We start from the raw sequence: 22959 nt of genomic DNA on the forward strand, positions 1-22959 counted from the left end.
GTGCCTGGGGATAAACTTGGAATGGAAGAAGGACGATCCAGTAGGTGAGGTCCACATAGGAAGCAATGAAATAGGTAGAACTAGGAATCATGTTCTGCTGAGAGAATGTGCGGAGCTGTAGGTCCAAATTAAAACACAGAACCTCAAAGGTAATAATCTCTAGATTGTTAGCTGAGCCATGCGCAAGTTGGCATAAAGTCAAGCAGATTAGAGAATTAAATGTGTGACTCAGAGTGGTGTGGAAAGAAGAGGTTTTGATTCATGGGGCACTGGCACCAGAACTGGAAAAAGAGGGAGCTGGGATGGGCTCCACCTGAATAAGGCTGGGAGCAGTGTCTTGGCAAAATTGTATAACTAGGGCTATAGATAGGGCTTTAAACTAAGAGATGGGGTGGGTGGGGTGGGGGGGGGGTGAGGGGAGAGAGTCAGGTGAAGGGAGATTTAGAAATCTAAAGACAAAAATAGAGACAAAAGAGCAGTGTAGCAATTTGGGGAAAGACGAGCAGAGAGGGACAGAAAGGTTCAGAGTTTAATAGCGCATCAGTAGAAAAAGTCCCATGTAAAGAACAGTAATAAAAAAAATTAAAGCCTCTTTACCTGAATGTGTGAAGCATTCACAATCACATAGATGAACTAGTGTCACAAATAGAGATAAATGGTTTGGATGAATTCACCATTGCAGAGACATGATGACCAAGATTGGGAAATAAATATGCGAGGGTACACAACATTTCAAAAAGACAGAATAGAAAAGGAGGAGGAGTAACACTCAAGGAGAGGAGGCATTGGCATAGTGGTAATGTCACTGGACCAGTAACCCAGAGCCCCAGGCTAATGCTCTGAGGACATGGGTTCGAATCCCATCACAGCAGATGGTGGAATTTGAATTCAATTAATAAATCTGGAATTAAAAAGCTAGTGGTGATCATCAAACCATTGTCGATTGTTGTAAAAACCCATCTGGTTCACTAATGTCCTTTAGGGAAGGAAATCTGCCATTCTTACCTGTTCTGGCCTACATGTGACTTCAGTTCCACAGCAATGTGTTTGACTCTTAAATGGCCTCTGAAATGGCCTAGCAAGCCATTTAGTTGTATCAAACCACGACAAAGTCTAAGAAAAGGAATGAAACCAGACAGACAACATAGCATCGACCTAGGGCACCGGAAGTGATAACGGCAAACCCTGTCGACCCTGCAAAGTCCTCCTGACTAACATCTGGGGACTTGTGCCAATATTGAGAGAGCTGTCCCACAGACTAGTCAGGTGATAGCTTGACCTATTCATACTCACCGCACAGTCCTTGTGGTGATGAACTCCTGTCTTCACACTGAGAGTACCCTCCATCATGTGTGTACAGCCACAGTGCTAAATGGGATAGATTTCAAACAGATCTAGCAACTCAAAACTGGCCATCCATGAGTTGCTGTGGGCCATCAACAGCAGCAGAATTATATTCCGCCGCAATCTGTAAACTCAGCCCTGTTTATTCCCTGCTCTACCATTACCATAAAGCCGGGGGACCAACCCTGGTTCAATGAAGAGTGCAGAAGGGCATGCCAGGAACAGCACCAGACATACCTCAAAATGAGGTATCAACCTGGTGAAGCTACAACATAGGCCTACCTGCATGCCAAACAGTGGAAGCAGCATGCAATAGACACAGCTAGGCAATCCCACAACCACTGGATCAGATCTAAGCCCTGCAGTCCTGCCACATCCAGTCGTGAATAGTAGCGGACAATTAAACAACTAACTGGAGGAGGAGGAGGGTCCACAAATATCCCCATCCTCAACGATGGGGGAGCCCAGTACGTCAGTGCAAAAGGCAAGTCTGAAACATTTGCATCCATCTTCAGCCAGAAGTGCAGGGTCGATGATCCATCTCGGCCTCCTCCTGAAGTGCCCAGCATCACAGATGCCTGTCTTCAGCCAATCCAATTCACTTCACGTGATATCAAGAAACGACTGAAGGCACTGAATACTGCAAAGGCTATGGGCCCTGACAATATTCTGGCAATACTACTGAAGACCTGTGTCCCAGAACTAGCCACGTCCTTAGCCAAGCTGTTCCAGTACAGCTTTAACACTGTCTCTATCTGCATGTGTGTATCACGTATGCATGCTAGCGTGGGCGCGTCATGTATCCATAGGCGGCAACGGAATTAGAGTTTAAGTTTAATAAATTTCAACTTTTCTTCTTTAAAACTAAGAAAGCCTGTTTGTGTTGGTTTCTATGCCTTATAATTGGAAAGCGGTGAACAGAAATTCACCAAGGGGGAGCTAAAACACGGTGTGTTTAAAATTAAAACCTGTTACTGTAAGACCAGGTGAAGGCTGAGAGGGACCCCTAGACACCTTGCTCACCTGGTCATAACACTTACCAGACACACACTGGGTGGTGTGGGGTGGGGGCGCGAGGGTTGGAATGCTGGTCCTTAGACATTCAATGACTCAATGTCTTTTGATCATCACTATTGAATCCAGAAGTACTTCCATTGTCTCTCTGGGCAACTGTCTCTTGGAATGCAAACGTGCAGTCATGTTTTCAGCAACTCAGTCCTGTGGTCTTTTAAAGTAAGTTATGTTCAAAATCTAGTAACAGCTCAAATAGTGTTCCATATGACGGAATTAATATGTTTCCATTTGGGAGGTGTGGTTTCCGTCACCTCTCATTCTTTGAAACTTTAGAGAATACAGGCCCAGTTTCCCCAATCTCTCTCCATCAGACAGTCCCGCCATCCCGGGAACAAAGCTCTTGTTGCACTCCCTCGATGGTAATAATATCCTTCCTAAGGTAAGGGGACCAAAATTGCACATACTACTCCAGGTGCGGTCTAACCAAGGTTCTATACAATTGAAGCAAGACTTCACTACTCCTGTACTCAAATTCTCTTGTAATAAAGGCTAACGTACCATTAGCCGCCTTAATTGCTTGCTGCACCTGCATGTTAGCTTTCAATGACTTTGCCCCTCATACCTTCATAATTTCCTTTGTATCCAGTCCCTTTGTACATCAACACTTTCTAATCTCTTACCATTTAAGAAATACTCTGCACATCTCTTCCTCCTACCAAAATGAATAACCTCACATTTTTCCACATTATATTCCATCTGCCACATTTTTGCCCACTCACTGAGTCTGTCCAAATCCCCTTGAAGCCGCTTTGCATCTTCCCCACAACACACATTCCCACCTAGTTTTGTGTCATCTGTGAAGTTGGAAATATGACATTTGGTCCCCACATTCAAATCATTGATATATAGTGTGAACGACTGGGGCCCAAGCACTGATCACCGCGGTACCCCACTAGTCACAGCCTGCCAACGCGAGAATGACCTGTTTATTCCTACTCTCTGTTTTCTGCCTGTTAACCAATTCTTTATCCATGCCAGTATATTATGTCCTATCCCACGTGCTTGAATGTTGCCAACCAACCACCTGTGGGGGACTTTATCAAAAGCCTTTTGAAAATCCAAGTATACTACGTCTACCGACTCTCCATTATCAATTCTGTTAGTAACATCCATGATTTCCCATTCATAAATCCATGTTGACTATGCCCAATCAGATCATTATTATCCAAGTGTCTGTTTATCACATTCTTTAGAATAGATTCTAACATTTTCCCTATTACTGATGTAAAGCTAACTGGTCTATAGTTCCCTGTTTTCTCTCTGCCTCCGTTCAAATAGTGGGGTGACATTTACGACCTTCCAATCTGCAGGAACTGCTCCAGAATCTATAGAATTTTGGAAGCTGATCACCAATGCATCCACTATCACCATAGCTACTTCTTTCAACACTCTGGGATGTAGAATATCAGGTCCCACAGACTTATCAACCTTCAGCTTAATCAACCTTAATTTCTCTAATATTAATTTCCTTCAATCCCTCAATCCTCCATATTCCTTGGATCTCTGATTCTGGGAGATTTCTTGTATCTTCCTCAGTGAAGACAGACACAAAGTAATCATTTAGCTTTTCTGCCATTTCTCTGTTCCCCATTATAAATTCTCCTGACTCAGCCTGTAATGGACCCACATTTGTCTTAGCCAAACATTTCCTTTTTACCTACCTGTAGAAGCTTTTACAGTCCGTTTTTATATTTTCTTGCTAGCTTACATTCATATTCTATTTTCCCTTTATCAGTTTCTTGGTCCTCCTTTGCTGTATTCTAAAATCCTCCCAATCCACAGGTTTATTACTATTTCTGGCAACTTTATAGGCCTTTTCTTTAATACAATCCTCAACTTCCTTTGTTATCCATGGTTGACTGCCTTTACTTTTGGGGGTTTTATGCCTTGAAGGAATGTATAGTTGCTGTAAACTGTGCAATAATTCTTTGAAGACTATCCGTTACCCATGTACTGTCACACCTTTTAATGTATTTTCCCAATCCACCTCAGCCAATTTGCCCCTCATACCTTCATAATTTCCTTTGTTCAAATTTAACACCCTGGCTTCAGATTGAACTACCTCACTTTCAGACTTAATGTAAAATTCTATCATATTATGGTCACTCATCCCTAAAGGTTCTTTTACAACAAGATTATAAATTAGCCTTTCTCATTACCTAATACTAGATCTAAAATTGCCAGTTCTCTAGTCAGTTCCTCGATATTCTTCTTTGGCCTCCTTGTCTCGAGAGACAATGGGTAAGCGCCTGGAGGTGGTAAGTGGTTTGTGAAGCAGCGCCTGGAGTGGCTATAAAGGCCAATTCTAGAGTGATAGACTCTTCCACAGGTGCTGCAGATAAAATTGGTTGTCGGGGCTGTTACACAGTTGGCTCTCTCCTTGCGCTTCTGTCTTTTTTCCTGCCAACTGCTAAGTCTCTTTGACTCGCCACACTTTAGCCCCGCCTTTATGGCTGCCCGCCAGCTTTGGCGATCGCTGGCAACTGACTCCCATGACTTGTGATCAATGTCACAGGTCTTCATGTCGCATTTGCAGACGTCTTTAAAGCGGGGACATGGACGGCCGGTGGGTCTGATACCAGTGACGAGCTCACTGTACAATGTGTCCTTGGGGATCCTGCCATCTTCCATGCGGCTCACATGGCCAAGCCATCTCAAGCGCAGCTGGCTCAGTAGGGTGTATATGCTGGGGATGTTGGCTGCCTCGAGGACTTCTGTGTTGGAGATGCGGTCCTGCCACCTGATGCCAAGGATTCTCCGGAGGCAGCGAAGATGGAATGAATTCTTTGAGGAAGTGACAAAGTTGATTGATGAGGGAAGGGCTGTAGATGTCATATACATGGACTTCAGTAAGGCGTTTGATAAGGTTCCCCATGGTAGGCTGATGGAGAAAGTGAAGTCGCATGGGGTCCAGGGTGTACTAGGTAGATGGATAAAGAACTGGCTGGGCAACAGGAGACAGAGAGTAGCAGTGGAAGGGAGTTTCTCAAAATGGAGACGTGTGACCAGTGGTGTTCCTCAAAATGGAGACGTGTGACCAGTGGTGTTCCACAGGGATCTGTGCTGGGACCACTGTTGTTTGTGATATACATAGACGATTTGGAGGAAAGTATAGGTGGTCTGATTAGCAAGTTTGCAGACGACACTAAGATTGGTGGAGTAGCAGATAGTGAAGGGGACTGTCAGAGAATACAGCAGAATATAAATAGATTGGAGAGTTGGGCAGAAAAATGGCAGATGGAGTTCAATCAGGGCAAATGCGAGGTGATGCATTTTGGAAGATCCAATTCAAGAGTGAATTATACAGTAAATGGAAAAGTCCTGGGGAAAATTGATGTACAGAGAGATTTGGGTGTTCAGGTCCATTGTTCCCTGAAGGTGGCAACGCAGGTCAATAGAGTGGTCAAGAAGGCATCCGGCATGCTTTCCTTCATAGGACGGGGTATTGAGTACAGGGGTTGGCAGGTCATGTTACAGTTGTATAAGACTTTGGTTCGGCCACATTTGGAATACTGCGTGCAGTTCTGGTCGCCACATTACCAAAAGGATGTAGATGCTTTGGAGAGGGTGTAGAGGAGGTTCACCAGGATGTTGCCTGGTATGGAGGGCGCTAGCTATGAAGAGAGGTTGAGCAGATTAGGATTATTTTCATTAGAAAGACGGAGGTTGAGGGGGGACATGATTGAGGTGTACAAAATCATGAGAGGTATAGACAGGGTGGATAGCAAGAAGCTTTTTCCCAGAGTGGGGGATTCAATTACTAGGGGTCACGAGTTCAAAGTGAGAGGGGAAAAGTTTAGGGGGGATATGCGTGGAAAGTTCTTTACGCAGAGGGTGGTGGGTGCCTGGAACGCGTTGCCAGCGGAGGTGGTAGACGCGGGCACGATAGCGTCTTTTAAGATGTATCTAGACAGATACATGAATGGGCAGGAAGCAAAGAGATACAGACCCTTAGAAAATAGGCGACATGTTTAGATAGAGGATCTGGATGGGCGCAGGATTGGAGGGCCGAAGGGCCTGTTCCTGTGCTGTAATTTTCTTTGTTCTTTGTTCTTTGAATTGAGAGGTCGCTCTTGGCTGACATACGTTGTCCAGGCCTTGCTGCCGTAGAGCAAGGTGCTGAGGACAAAGGCTTGATACACTCTGACTTTTGTGTTCTGTGTCAGTGTGCCATTTTCCCACACTCTCTTGGCCAGTCTGGACATAGCAGTGGAAGCCTTTCCCATGCACTTGTTGAATTCTGCATCGAGAGACAGGTTACTGGTGATAGTTGAGCCTAGGTAGGTGAACTCTTGAACCACTTCCAGAGCGTGTTCGACAATATTGATGGATGGAGCATTCCTGACGTCTTTTGATGAGGTCCCACATGGGAGATCGGTTAAGAAGGTAGAGCCCATGAGATCCAGGGCAATTTGGCAAATTGGATCCAAAATTGGCTTAGTGGCAGGTGGCAGAGGGTAATGGTCGAGGGTTGTTTTTGCGAGTGGAAGCCTGTGACCAGTGATGTACCGCAGGGATCGGTGCTGGGACCCTTGCTGTTTGTCGTGTACATTAATGATTTAGACGTGAATACAGGAGGTATGATCAGTGAGTTTGAAGATGACATAAATTTGTGGTGTCGTAAATAGTGAGGAGGAAAGCCTTAGATTACAAGACGATATAGATGCCACCAGATCTTGTGTGGAGGAAAATTCCTTCTACTGAAGACTTGAACGCCTCTGCCATCACAAAGACCACCTATTTTCACCTCTGTAGCATTGCCCGACTTCACCCCTGTGTCAGCTGATCTGTTGCTGAAACCCTCATCCATGCCTTTGTTACCTCCAGACTCAACTATTCCAATACTCTCCTGGTTGACTTCCCATCTCGTACCCTCCATAAACTTGAATTCATTCAAAACTCTGCTGCCCTTATACTAACTTGCACCATATCAGCCATTTTTTTAAAATATTAACAACAGAAACAAGCCATATGATTTCTGGGGGTGAGTTTTGGCCATTGAGATGTGGGAGTTTTTTTTGCCTTTGTGTTGTTCGCTGACCTACATTGGCTTCCAGTCCAGCAACATCTCGATTTTAAAATTCTCATCATTGCATTCACATCCTCTCCATGGTCTCGCCCTCCCCTCCCTATCTCTGTAACTTCCTCTAGCCCCACAACCCTCCGAGATCTCTATATTCCTCTAATTCTGGCCTTTTTCGCATCCCCGATTCTAATAATATCACCATTTGCAGCTGTACCTTTAGCCGCAAGGGCCCTATGCTTTGGAAGTCCCCCCCTAAACCCCTCCAACTCTCTACCTCGCTTTCCTCTTTTACGACACTCCTTAAGACCTACCTCTTTTACCAAACTTTTGGTCATCTGACCTAATGCCTCCTTATGTGGCTTGGTGTCAAAGTTCGTTTGATAACGCTCCTGTAAAATGCCTTGGGATGTTTTACTACTTTTGAGGTATTGTATAAATGCAAGTTGTTGTAAAGTGGGAACTGATTGGGTTTGAGTGACAGTCTCCGTCTGTGTCAGGTGATGCATGCGGCTGATTCATGTAGAAACAGACCAGGAAGGGACAGAGCACTGGAACCTGATAGGACTGCTCTGTCAAAGAGCCAGCACAGGCATGAGGGGCTGAATGGCCTCCTTCTGTTCAATAAGGCCCTAAGATTATATAGTTGGGCACCAGACCAGAGCCCTCAGTCTGCGATAGTCACATTGCTGTTACTGGCTCTAATCTATAAATAAACATAGATTCATTCCATGGAATTTCCGATTTCTAAATATTCACATTTTGTTGCACTCTGGAAAAGCAAGGCTAAAGCTGATCCCCTGTGGGAGAGTGTGTGAATGGAAATGCAGCTCTTGCTGTGTGAAGGCTCTGTGTGTATGAGAGAGGCGGATACAGAATTCAGTGGGTACAGTAATAACGGGCTAGAAACTGAATAATAACCCCATTGAGAGTTGCACTGTGCTGGGGCCAGCAAACTGCACTGCTGTGTGTATAAAGGACTCTTGTCTCCAGCACAATGCCCTTTGCTATCGTCTAAATGGCTTCCTTTCACAGACCCTGTTTTTGGATCAGTTATAATTATCTCTATTAAGTATAGAGTTTTCTGTGATATGCTGACTCTGACTGGAGGTGATAGAATCATAGAATGATACAATACAGAAGGGATGCCATTTGGCCCCCTGTGCCTATGCTGGGTCTTTGCAAGAGCTATACAATTAAACCCACTCCCCTGCTCTTTCCCCATAGCCCTTTAAATGTATTCAAATCCATTTTCAAAATTACTGTTGAATCTGGATGGTTCCCACCTGTCCTTTATCATTTTAACATAACATACGAAATAAGCCCCTTGAGCCTGCTCTGCCATTCAATACGATCATGGTTGATCTTCTGCCTCAACTCTAGTTTCCCAGCCGCTCCCCATATCCCTTGATTCACTGAGACACCAAAAGTCTATCTATCTCAACCTTAAATATACTCAACAATGAAGCATCCACAACCCTCTGGGGTAGAGAATTCCAAGGATTCACAACCCTGTGAGTGAAGTAATTTCTCCACATCTCAGTCCTAAATAATTGACACCTTACCTTGAGACTGTGCCCCCATGTTCTAGATTTCCCCAGCCAGGGAAATAACCTCTCAGTATCTACCCTGTCAAGCCTCTTCAGAATATTGTACCTTTCAATGCGATCACCTCTCATACTTCTAAACTCCAGAGTATAGGCCCAATTTAGTCAGCCTCTCAGCATAGGACAACCCTCTTATCCCAGGAACCAAGCTAGTGAACCCTTACTGTAGTACCTTCAATGCAAGTATATCCTTCCTTAGATATGGAGACCAAAACTGCACTCAGTACCCGAGGTGTGATCTCCCCAAAGTCCTGTACAACTATAGCAAGACTTCCTTATTCTTGTAGTCCAATCCCCTTGCAATAAAAGCCAACATGCAATTTGCCTTCCTAATTGCTTGCTTTCTATGATTCTGTCATCTTCAGACAGAGATTCAGCACATCACTAGAAACTCTAATGATTAATGCAGAAATAACTATGCCAACTGCCATCTCACTAGTCTGTCTATGTCCTCCTGAAGTCTGTTATTCTGCTCCTATTGTTTACATTTTTGATTTTCGTGTCATCATAGAATCATATAATGGTTACAGCACAGAAGGAGGCCATTTGGCCTGTCGTGTCTGTGCTGGCTCTTTGAAGGAGCAATTCACCTAGTGCTACTCCCCTGCCCTCTCCCAGTAGCCCTGGACATTCTTCCTTTTCAGATAATAATCCAATTCCCTCTTGAATGCCTTGATTGAATCTGCCTCCACCACATTCTCAGGAAGAGCATTCCAGGTCCTAACCCTCACTGTGTGAAAAAGTTTTTCCTCATGTCATCATTGCTTCTTTTACTAATTACATCTAATTAAATCTGTGTCCTCTGGTTCTCAGTCCTTCCACCAATGGGAACAGTTTCTCCCTATCAACCCTGATCAGACCCCTCATGATTTTGAAAATCTCTATCAAATCTCCTCTTAACCTTCTCTTCTCCAAGGAACACAGTCCCAACTTCTCCAATCTATTTATGTAACTGAAGTTCCTCATCCCTGGAACTTTTCTTGTGAATCTTTTCTGCACCCTCTCTAATGCCTTTACACCCTTCCTAGAGTGTGGTCTCCAGAACTGGATGCAATACTCCAGTTGAGGCTGAACCAGTGTTTTATACAAGTTTAACATAACTTCCTTACTTTTATACTCTATGCCCCTATTAATGAAGCCTAGGAAACTGTATGCTTTATTAACCGTGCTCTCAACCTGTCCTGCCACTTTCAATGATTTCTGCACAAATACACCCAGGTCTGCCCCTGGATCCTCTTTAGAATTGTACTTTCTACCAAAATAAATTACTTTACACTTCTCTGCATTAAATTTCATCTGCCACTCATCTGCCTATTTCACCAACCTGTCTATGTCCTTTTGAAGTTCTACACTATCCTCCTTTCAGTTCACAATGCTTCCAAGTTTTGCCATCTGCAAACTTCAAAATTATGTCCTGTATACCCAAGTCCAGATTATTAATATATATCAAAAAGAGCAGTGGTCCCAACACTGATCCCCGGGGAACACCATTGCATACCACTCCCTCCATTCGTCGCTTTCAGTCCCTTAGCCAATTTTGTATCCATGTTGCCGCTATCCCTTTAATCCTATGAGCTTTTAATTTTTCTAACAATTCTATTATGTGACACTTTTCCAAACGCCTTTTGAAAGTCCATATATACATGAGGCATGTAGTACAAAAGCAAGAAATTTATGATAAACCTGTATAAAACACTGGTTTGGCCTCAACAGGCATATTGTGTCCAATTTTGGGCACCACCCTTTAGAAAGTATGTGAAGGCTTTAGAAAGGGTGTAGAAAAGAATTCCGAGAATGAAGTTCCTCATCCCTGGAGCCAGTTACATGGAGAGGCTGAGGTTGTTCTCTTTGGAGAAGAGAAGGTTTAGAGGAGATTTGATAGAGGTTTTCAAAATCATGAGGAGTCTGGACAGAGTAGATAGGGTGAATTCCTATTGGCAGAAGGATTGAGAACCAGAGGACACTGATTTGAAGTAATTTTCAAAAGAACCAGAGATACCGTGAGAAGTTTTTATGCAGTAAGTGGTTCGGATCTGGAATTCACTGCCTGAGGGTGTGGTGGAGGCAGATTCAATTGTGGATTTGAAGAGGGAATTGGAGAAAAAAATTGCAGTGCTATGGGGAAAGGGTGAGGGAGTGGGACCAGATAAATTGCTTTGCAGAGAATCATCACAGACATGATGGGCCAAATGGCCTCCATCTGTGCTGTAACCATTCCATGATTCACTACCCTCATCAACCCTCTCCATTTCCTCATCAAAGGACTTGCTCAGTTCAGTCAAATATGATTCACCTTTAACAAATCCATGGTGACTTTCATTTATTAGCCCATAATTTCCAGTTGCCCATTAATTTTTTGTCTCATTATTGTCTCTAAAGGTTTCCCCGCTACTGACAGTTGCTGGATTTACCCCTCTCCCTTTTTTGAACAAGGGTGTAACATTTATAATTCTCCAGTCCTTTAGCACCAGTCCCATATCGAAGGAGAATTAGAAGAATGTGGCCAGAGCATCCGCAATTTCCACCCTTACTTCCCTCAGCAATTTAGGATGCATCCCAGGTAATGTTGCTACTTTGAGTGCTGATATCTTTTTAAGTACCTCCTCTATTTTTATTCTATCAGATTTCTCTATGTCCTCCTTTACAGTGACATTGGCAGCATTCTCTTCTCGAGTAGGGATTTTTTTTTTTAACTGAATTTGAATATAAAACATTGATAAAAATTGATTAAAACCTTAATTAACTAATTAATAAGTAGAGTAACTAAACCAGAGGGAGGAGATTACTGTATTTAGATAGCATTTAATATTTATAGTAGGAATCTAGCAGTAGGACCAGATAGTTATTATAACAATTTAGTAAGGATTTAGTAAGTATTTATTTATCTTAAATTAATTTATTAATTAGTGCTAGAAATGTCAGTTAGAGGGGTGAAGTGCTTCACCTGTGAGATGTGGGAGGTCTGTGACGCTTCCAGCGTTCCGGACGACTACATCTGCAGGAAGTGTACCCAGTTGCAGCTCCTCACAGACCGCATTGATCGGTTGGAGCGGCAACTGGATGCACTTAGGAGCATGCAGGTGGCAGAAAGTGTCATAGACAGGAGTTTTAGAGAAGTGGTTACACCCAAGGTGCAGGCAGATAGATGGGTGACCGCTAGAAGGGGCAGGCAGTCAGTGCAGGAATCCCCTGTGGCTATCCCCCTCTCTAACAAGTATACCGTTTTGGATACTGTTGGGGGGGATGGCCTATCAGGGGAAAACAGCAGCAGCCAGAGCAGTGGCACCACGGCTGGCACTGTTCAGCAGGGAGGGACAAAGCGCAGAAGAGCAATAGTTATAGGGGACTCTATAGTCAGGGGCACAGATAGGCGCTTCTGTGGACATGAAACAGACTCCAGGATGGTATGTTGCCTCCCAAGTCAAGGATGTCTCTGAACAGACAGGGGGCATTCTGAAGAGGGAGGGTGAACAGCCAGCGGTTGTGGTACACATCGGTACCAGCGACATAGGCAGGAAGAGTGACGAGGTCCTGCAGGGGGTGTTTAGGGAGTTAGGTAGAAAATTAAAAGACAGGACCTCTAGGGTTGTAATCTCAGGATTACTCCCTGTGCCACATGTCAGTGAGGCTAGAAATAGGAAGATAGTGCAGCTAAACACGTGGCTGAACAGCTGGTGTAGAAGGAAGGGTTTCAGATATCTGGACCATTGGGATCTCTTCAAGGACAGATGGGACCTGTACAAGAAGGACGGGTTGCATCTAAACTGGAGGGGCACAAATATCCAGGCTGCGAGGTTTGCTAGCGTCACTCGGGAGGGTTTAAACTAGTGTGGCAGGGGGGTGGGAACCAGAGCAGTAGGACAGCAAGTGAAATAAATGAGGAGGAACTAGTAAATAAGGCCAGAAAGACTAAGAGGAAGAGCAGGCAAGGAGATGTTGCTGAGCACAGCGGGACTGGTGGTCTGAAGTGCATTTGTTTCAATGCGAGAAGTATAACAGGTAAGGCAGATGAACTTAGAGCTTGGATTAGTACTTGGAACTATGATGTTGTTGCTATTACAGAGACTTGGTTGAGGGAAGGACAGGATTGGCAGCTAAATGTTCCAGGATTTAGAAGCTTCAAGCGGGATAGAAGGGGATGTAAAAGGGGTGGGGGAGTTGCATTACTTGTTAAGGAGAATATCACAACTGTACTGTGGGAGGACACCTCGGAGGGGTCGTGCAGCAATATGGGTGGAGCTCAGGAATAGGAAGGGTGCAGTCATGATGTTGGGGGTTTACTACAGACCTCCCAACAGCCAGCGGGAGGTAGAGGAGCAGATATGTAGACAGATTTTGGAAAGATGTAAAGGTAACAGGGTTGTAGTGGTGGGTGATTTTAACTTCCCCTATATTGACTGGGACTCACTTAGTGCTAGGGGCTTGGATGGGGCAGAATTTGTAAGGAGCATCCAGGAGTGCTTCTTGAAACAATATGTAGATAGTCCAACTAGGGATGGGGCCGTACTGGACCTGGTAATGGGGAATGAGCCCGGCCAGGTGGTCGAAGTTTCAGTCGGGGAGCATTTCGGGAACAATGACCATAATTCCATAAGTTTTAAGGTACTTGTGGATAAGGATAAGAGTAGTCCTCGGGTGAAGGTGCTAAATTGGGGGAAGGCTAATTATAACAATACTAGGCAGGAACTGAAGAATTTAGATTGGGGGCGGCTGTTTGAGGGTAAATCAACATCTGACATGTGGGAGTCTTTCAAATGTCAGTTGATTAGAATCCAGGACCGGCATGTTCCTGTGAGGAAGAAGGATAAGTTTGGCAAGTTTCGGGAACCTTGGATAATGCGGGATATTGTGAGCCTCGTCAAAAAGAAAAAGGAAGCATTCGTAAGGGCTGGAAGGCTAGGAACAGACGAATCCCTTGAGGAATATGAAGACAGTAGGAAGGAACTTAAGCAAGGAGTCAGGAGGGCTAAAAGGGGTCATGAAAAGTCATTGGCAAACAGGATTAAGGATAATCCCAAGGCTTTTTCTACATATATAAAGAGCAAGAGGGTAACCAGGGAAAGGGTTGGCCCACTCAAGGACAGAGAAGGGAATCTATGTGTGGAGCCAGAGGAAATGGGCAAGGTACTAAATGAGTACTTTGCATCAGTATTCACCAAAGAGAAGGACTTGGTGGATGATGAGCCTCGGGAAGGGAGTGTAGATAGTCTCAGTCATTTCATTATCAAAAAGGAGGAGGTGTTGGGTGTCTTGCAAAGCATTAAGGTCGATAAGTCCCCAGGGCCTGATGGGATCTACCTCAGAATACTAAGGGAGGCAAGGGAAGAAATTGATGGGGCCTTGACAGAAATCTTTGCATCCTCATTGGCTACAGGTGAGCTCCCAGAGGACTGGAGAATAGCCAATGTTGTTCCTTTGTTTAAGAAGGGTAGCAAGAATAATCCAGGAAATTATAGGCCGGTGAGCCTTACGTCAGTGGTAGGGAAATTATTAGAGAGGATTCTTCAGGACAGGATTTACTCCCATTTGGAAACAAACGTACTTATTAGCGAGAGTTTTGTGAAGGGGAGGTCGTGTCTCACTAATTTGATAGAGTTTTTTGAGGAAGTGACAAAGATGATTGATTAAGGAAGGACAGTGGATGTTATCTATATGGACTTCAGTAAAGCCTTTGACAAGGTCCCTCATGGCAGACTGGTGCAAAAGGTGAAGTCACACGGGATCAGAGGTGAGCTGGCAAGATGGATACAGAACTGGCTCAGTCATAGAAGACAGAGGGTAGCAGCGAAAGGGTGCTTTTCTGAATGGAGGGATGTGACTAGTGGTGTTCCGCAGGGATCAGTGCTGGGACCTTTGCTCTTTGTGGTATATATAAATGATTTGGAGGAAAATGTAGCTGGTCTGATTAGTAAGTTTGCGGACGACACAAAGGTTGGTGGAGTTGCGGATAATGATGAGGGTTGTCAGAGGATACAGCAGGATATAGATCGGTTGGAGACTTGGGCGGAGAAATGGCAGATGGAGTTTAATCCGGACAAGTGTGAGCTAATGCATTTTGGAAGGTCTAATGCAGGTGAAAAGTATACAGTAAATGGCAGAACCCTTAGGAGTATTGACAGGCAGAGAGATCTGGGCATACAGGTCCACAGGTCACTGAAAGTGGCAATGCAGGTGGATAAGGTAGTCAAGAAGGCATACGGCATGCTTGCCTTCATTGGACGTGGAGGCTTTGGAGAGGGTACAGAAGAGGTTTACCAGGATGTTGCCTGGTCTGGAGGGCATTAGCTATGTGGAGAGGTTGGATAAACTTGGATTGTTTTCACTGGAACGACGGAGGTGGAAGGGCGACATGATAGAGGTTTACAAAGTAATGAGCGGCATGGACAGAGTGGATAGTCAGAAGCTTTTTCCCAGAGTGGAAGAGTCAGTTACTAGGGGACATAGGTTTAAAGTGAGAGGGGCAAAGTTTAGAGGGGATGTGCGAGGCAAGTTCTTTACACAGAGGGTGGTGAGTGCCTGGAACTTGCTGCCGGGGGAGGTGGTGGAAGCAGGTACGATAGCGACGTTTAAGAGGCATCTTGAGAAATACATGAATAGGATGGGAATAGAGGGATACGATCCCCGGAAGTGCAGAAGGTTTTAGTTTAGGCAGGCATCAAGATCGGCGCAGGCTTGGAAGGCCGAATGGCCTGTTCCTGTGCTGTACTGTTCTTTGTTGTTTGAGTGAAAACTGATGCAAAGTACTTACTTGGTACCTCTGCCTCCTCAAGATCTTTTTGATCCCTAATCACGCCAAACCCTTCCTTTAACTATCCTCCTAATATTTATGTGTTTATAAGACTTTTGGATTCCCTTTACTGTTAGCTGCTAATCTTTCTGATACTCTGTCTTTGCCCTTACTTCCTTTTTTATATCTCCTGTACTTTCTGTCTTCAGCTTGCTTGTCTAACCTTATATTTATCATAAGCCTTCATGTATCTTTAGTCATGCAAAGAGTTCTAGCTTTTGATGCCTTTCCTTTCCCCCCACCCCGTTCATGGAAATGTGTCTGCTCTATGCCTGAACCATGTCCTTATTGAAGGCCTCCCATTGTTCAATTACTCATGTGCCTGACAATTTTGATTTCAATCAACCTGGGCTCAGTCAGCCATGGCTCAATCAGTAGCACCTCTGAACCAGTAGGTCATGGGTCCAAGCCCCAATCCAGAGACTTGAGCACAAAATCTGTGACACTGGGTTGGATTTTGTGAGGCCCCATGAGGCGGGAGGCACAGACTATCGCGACAGCTTGCGGTGGGGCAGCGAGGTGTAGGGCCCATCACTGAGCGATCGTCCTGTGGACGGGATAGGCCAACGATGGCCTTCACCGCAACCCCCCCCCCCCCCCTGCCCCCACCCACCCCAGAGGACAACTGAGGCCCTTAAGTGGCCTAGTAATGGCCAATTAAGGGTATCTTTCCGCTGCCACCGGGATCTTACCAGAGGTAGGACTGCCTCTGCTGTACGCGGAGGGCACATTGTAAAACAACGTGCCCTCCCCGTGGGCTTGGTGGGGAGGGTCCCCTTCGTGGGCAATTTGTGGCACTAGCAAAACATCCCGCAAGGAACTCAGTCCCGGCTCTGATCAGGTGCACCCCATCCGGCCTGTACAGGTCCCATCTCCCCCAGAGCCAGTCCCAATGTCCCAGGAATATAAAGCCTTCCCTCCTGCACCATCTTTCCAGCCACGCATTCATCTGTTTTATCCTTCTACTTCTATACTCACTTGCATGTGGCACTGGGAGCAATCTGGAGATGACTACTTTTGAGGTCCTGCTTGTTAATTTCTTACCTAACTCCCTAAATTCTGACTTCAAGACCACATCCGTCTTTACCTATGAACTTGGTTCTGATGTGGACCATGACTGCTGGCTGTTCACCCTCCCCCTTCAGGATGCTGTGCAGCCACTCAGTGACATCCTTGACCCTGGCACCAGGGAGGCAGCACACCATCCTGGATTCACGTCTGCAGCCACAGAAACGCCTGTCTGTTCCCCTGACTAATGAATCTCCTATCACTATGGCTCTTCAGGTCTTCCCTGTACCCCGCTGTGCAGCTGAGCCACCCGTGGTGCCATGGACTTGGCTCTTGCTGCACTCCCCAGGTGAAGCATCACTTTCCTCAGTATTCAGAACTGAATACCTTTTGAGAGTGAGATGCACGCATGAGTCTCATGCACTACCTGCCTGATTCTTTTTGACTGCCTGGTGGTCATCCATTCCCTCTCTTCCTGAATACTCTTAAGCTGTGGGGTAACCACATTTATAAACATGCTATCCACATAGCTGTCATCCTCAAGAATGCACCGCAGTGTCACTAGCTGCTGCTCAAGTTCTGAAACCCAGAGCTCAAGCTGCTTCAATTGACGACACTTCCTGCACAAATGGTTTTCCAGGATACGAGAAGCATCCTGTAGCTCCCACATAGCACAGGTGGTGCACTGTCGAGGTTGAAGCACCCCTGCCATTCTTTTATTTATTATTTGACCCTTTGCTACTGCTAAAAAAACCTTATCACTACTATAACATCTTAGAATTATTAATAAAACCTTACGAGTACTAATAAATCCTACTAGAAAACAATACAGTTCACTAATTAAAATAAACCTTACTCAAAAAAAACTCACCAGCTACTCACTTATTCCTTAATATTAATACTTAATTTTTACTCTTTTTTTTTAGTGTGCCAGTTGTTCAGACGCTATAACCCAGCTATTTACACACACACCCTAACAGTAGTGTACTAACCCAGCTATTTACTGATGCTCCCTAACAGCAGTTACTCACCAACCAATCACCTTACACCTTTCCTGTGATGTCACTGCTCTCTTTGTTTCAAACTCCAGCGTGCCTGGACTCCTCTCCGCTGCTCTCTTGGAAGATAAGTGAAACATGCTCCACTCAGTTCTCCAGAACTAGATCCAGCACTGCTTCCTCCCTCATTGGATTGGAAACACACTAATCAAACGAGTTGTCTTGTACACATTTCAGGAATTCCTCTCTCTCTTTTCCCTTTACCCTGTTACTATCCCAGTATCTATTAGGATAATTGAAGTCGCTTATTATCACTACTTTGCAGTTCTTGCATCTTTCTGTAACTTTTACCTGCAAATTTGCTCTGCTATCTCCTTCCCACTATTTGCTGGCCTATACATCTGGTAGTCAAATAACTCCTCTGTTGTTCCTTAATTCTAACCAAATAGACTCAGTTTTTGGCCTTTCAATTCCATCAGCTCTCCTGAGCTATAACAACTTTTTTTTGATCAATACCACCACCAACCCCTCCCCCCCCCCCACCCAACTTTTTTTCCTTCCCTATCTTGCCGGCATTCCTTAAAGCCAGGAATATTAAGTTTCCATTCCTCCACTTCTTTGAGCAAGGTCTCTGTATTGCCACTATATCATAGTTCCATGTGGCAACTTGGGCTTGCAGCTCACCAACGTTATTTACACATATGCACTCCAATTCCATCTTCTTCTGTCTCGCATCTTCCACGCCCCCCCCCCCCCCCACCCCCGTCTGATCCCTCCTATTTCTGAACTATTCTTTACTCTAGTGTTATTTGCCTCTCCTAGTCCTCTGTGCACTTTATATCTCCTCTTTAATGTTTTATGCTGGTGATCACCCCCTGCCAAATTAACTTACACCCTCCCAACAGCACTAGTAGGCCCAACCATCTTCAACTACTTCATCAATGATCTTCCCTCCATCATAAGGTCAGAAGTGGGGATGTTCGCTGATGTTTGCACAATGTTCAGCACCATTCGCCACTCCTCAGATACTGAAGCAGTCCATGTAGAAATGCAGCAAGACCTGGACAATATCCAGACTTGGGCTGATAAGTGGCAAGTAACATTCGCGCCACACAAGCGGCAGGCAATAACCATCTCCAACAAGAGAGAATCTAACCATCTCCCCTTGACATTCAATGGCATTACCGTCGCTGAATCCCCCACTATCAACATCCTAGGGGCTACCATTGACCAGAAACTGAACTGGAGTAACCATATAAATACCATGGCTACAAAAGCAGGTCAGAGGCTAGGAATCCTGCGGCGGGTAACTCACCTCCTGACTCCCCAAAGCCTGTCCACCATCTACAAGGCACAAGTCAGGAGTGTGATGGAATACTCTCCACTTGCCTTGATGGGTGCAACTCCAACAACACTCAAGAAGCTCGACATCACCCAGGAGAAAGCAGCCTGCTTAATTGGCACCCCATCCACAAACATTCACTCCCTCCACCACCGATGCACAGTGGCAGCAGTGTGTACCATCTACAAGATGCACTGCAGCAACTTACCAAGGCTCCTTAGACAGCAGCTTCTAAACCCATGACCTCGACCAACTAGAAGGACAAGGGCAGCAGATGAATGGGAACATCACAACCTGCAAGTTCCCGTCCAAGTCACACACCATCCTGACTTGGAACTATATCGCCGTTCCTTCACTGTCACTGGGTCAAAATCCTGGAACTCCCTTCCTAACAGCACCGTGGGTGTACCTACCCTACATGGACTGCAGCGGTTCAAAAAGGCAGCTCACCACCTCCTTCTCAAGGGCAGTTGGAGATGGGCAATAAATGCTGGCCTAGCCAGCGACGCCCAAAATCCCATGAACGAATGAAAAAAAGTTAACCTACAGCTGAGTCTGTCTTGAGGTATTGTGAATTCTGTACCCATCTCACTGACTCTGCAAGTCTAAGCTGATTAAATTCCATCTACAGGTTCCTGATTTCTGTCGAGCTCTGCCTACTAAGGACTTTAATGTGAATCTCTGCCCTCCTACAGTCACTGACCAGGAGATATTTTGTGTTGGACTTTATTTCCATCTCTAGTTTAACAAAATGGTTGATTGATATCATTTGCCAGAGCTCAGCCGTTTTGAGCTTCTTCCTGGCTGTTTCCTTCCTTTTCTGCCTGTGACCCTCAGAGGTGTCAATTGCAGGAGTTTCCTTTCCCACTCAGAGCTTCCCAACTTGTTTCAGGAAGCAGTGATGGGAATCTGTGCTGGCACATCGCAGGAAATGGGAATGTAAACAGTGCACCCGGATACTGCTCCCTGTGGCCACTTGCAACCAGGCGATGCCAGGAACATCCAAGCAAAACTTTCTGCTGCCCAGAGTTTCTGCATATTCAGAGTTCACAGATTTAGAATAATAGAATAATACAGCACAGAAGGTGGCCATTTGGCCTATTGTGCCTGTGCCTACTGTTTGAAAGAGCTATCAAATTAGTCCCATTTCCCTGCTCTTTCCCCATCGCCCTGAAAAATTTCCCTTCAAGTAGGAACACGGGAACATGGGAATAGGAGTAGGCCATTCAGCCCTTCAAGCCTACTCCGCCGTTCTAGATCATGGCTGATCATCTACCTCAATGCCATATTCCCGCACTATTCCCGCACTATTCCCATATCCCTTGATGTCATTAGCAACTAGAAATCTGTTGATCTCTGTCTTGAACTTACTCAGTGATTGAGCTTTCACTACCCTCTGGGGAAGAGAATTCCAAAGATTCACCACCCTCTGAGTGAAGAAGTTCCTCCTCATCTCAATCCTAAATGGCTTGCCCTTTGTTCTGAGATTGTGTCTGCTGGTTTAGGCCACAGCTGGAGTACTGTGTATAGTTCTGTTCACCACACTAGAGGAAGGATGTGATTGCACTTGAGAGGGTGCAGAGGAGATTCACCAGGATGTTGCCTGGGCTGGAGCATTTCAGCTATGAAGAGAGACTGGATAGGCTAGGGTTGTTTTCCTTAGAGCCAATCAAGCGGGCTGCTTTGTTCTGGATGGTGTCGAGCTTCTTGAGTGTTGTTGGAGCTGCACCCATCCAGGCAAGTGGAGAGTATTCCATCACGCTCCTGACTTGTGCCTTGTAGATGGTGGACAGGCTTTGGGGAGTCAGGAGGTGAGTTACTCGCCACAGGATTCCTAACCCCTGACCTGCTCTTGTACTAATGAAGTGGCCAAGTTTGGACCAAGTCCAAATTAAGACATGCGGTGAAATAGATTCATAACACAGCTTAAAGGACTTGGTTTAAACAAATCTTAAACAAAGAATTAACTTCAATATTAACTCAGGCGCTCCCATCATTCTAACCAGCTGTGCCTTAGTTTATTTGAGCACATGGGGTTAAAATTGGGTGTGTGTGTCTCAGTAACTCTGCTCAGCCCCGGCTGGATGATAACATCATTGCAAAATTACTGATGGGACTGAAGTCAAAGCCCATTGAGTCAAATTCTGTCTCACCAATTTCTCGCATTCCTCTAGAAGTTCATTGCCTCCCAGGAAACTGCCAATGGAACACAAAACTTCCCAGAAACAGAGCTAGGCAACTGGGAAATGATGAATATCCGACTTTCCCCTCACCCCATGAACTGGGACCTTCCAAAGGTTCTATATCGGACCAGCTCCTGGGAGCAATGAACTGGGAATGATGTCGTCACTTTGTGGATCACTACACCCCTGTACCCAGTGCTACAGTGGGCAGTGTGTGGCTACACTCCTGTATCCATAACCTTACTGTATATCTCCCCAGGGGTGGGAGTGACCTGGAACAGTTTCCTGGTCATGAGTCCAGGGTTCTGGTCTGTTGAATTTGCTTGATCCTAAATTAAGGCGTCTTTTTGTTCCTGTGTCCTGAGGGATGTGTCTGTGAGCAAGAGGCAGGATGTGGGATTTGTAGCTCTTTTTGTGACGGAGTGATTGAGCTGTTTGCTTGAAGCTCGATCATGCTTAAAAGCTGGAATTTTAATGAGAGTCGACAAAAGCTTGTTTTAACCTACAGTCTGTCTCCAGTTTCATGTGAGATTGCGCCTCACCTCAGCACACTTCTCCCATTAGCGTTGTAATTTTCCTTCCTCCTGAAGCTGCTGGCTTTTGGGATACACACATGAGCACCACCTCCCACCTTAGCATTCAGCCTTGCCCATACTTGTATGACACTAGACAGTGAGAGCTAGTGATCTGTTTCACCATGTACTGCACCACAGTGTGAACCCAACACCTCAAGTACTTTCAAACACAGTGGTGGGGCTGGAATTGATATAGGGCTATGGGAAGAGCGCAGGGCAGTGGGATTAGTTTGGGATTGATATAGGGCTATGGGAAGAGCGCAGGGCAGTGGGATTAGTTTGGGATTGATACAGGGCTATAGGGAGTGAGCAGGGCAGTGGGATTAGTTTGGGATTGATACAGGGCTATGGGGAGAGAGCCGGGCAGTGGGGTTAGTTTGGGATTGATACAGGGCTGAATCTCTATTCCTTTCTCTCTTTCCCCATCTCTGTCTTCCCATTTCTCTCTCTCCCCACCTCTCTCTCCCCCCGTCTGTCTCTTCCAATATCTTTCTCTCTCTTCACCTGTGTCTCTTTCTGTTTCTCTCTTTTTTTTCTCTCGCTGTCTCTCTCACTCTCTCACTTTCTCTCTCTGTCTGCCTCTATCTCAAGGTCCCAGCTGTGGCTTAGTGGATACCACTGTCACTGGTCATGGCTAGTCAGTTTCGTTGGGCGGGCCACATCGTCCGCATGTCTGACACAAGACTCCCAAAACAAGCTTTCTACTCTGAGCTCTGTCACGGCAAGAGATTACCAGGAGGGCAGAGGAAACACTACAAGGATATCCTTAAAGCCTCCCTGAAAAAATGTGACATCTTCACTGATTCGTGGGAATCTCTTGCCCGAGACCACCCAAAATGGAGAAGAAGCATCCGCAAAGGTGCCAGCCAGTTCGAACAACTGCCCAGGCATCGACCAAGCGCAAAAAGGGGAAGGGGCGTTCAGAAATTTGAGCATCCCATCCACTCGCCTCATCAAACACCACCTGCCCCACCTATGGCAGAGTGTACGGATCCAGAATTGGGCCCACAACACTAGA

This window comes from Heterodontus francisci, unplaced genomic scaffold, assembly GCF_036365525.1.
Source record: "Heterodontus francisci isolate sHetFra1 unplaced genomic scaffold, sHetFra1.hap1 HAP1_SCAFFOLD_593, whole genome shotgun sequence".
In the NCBI taxonomy this organism is placed as follows: Eukaryota; Metazoa; Chordata; class Chondrichthyes; order Heterodontiformes; family Heterodontidae; genus Heterodontus; species Heterodontus francisci.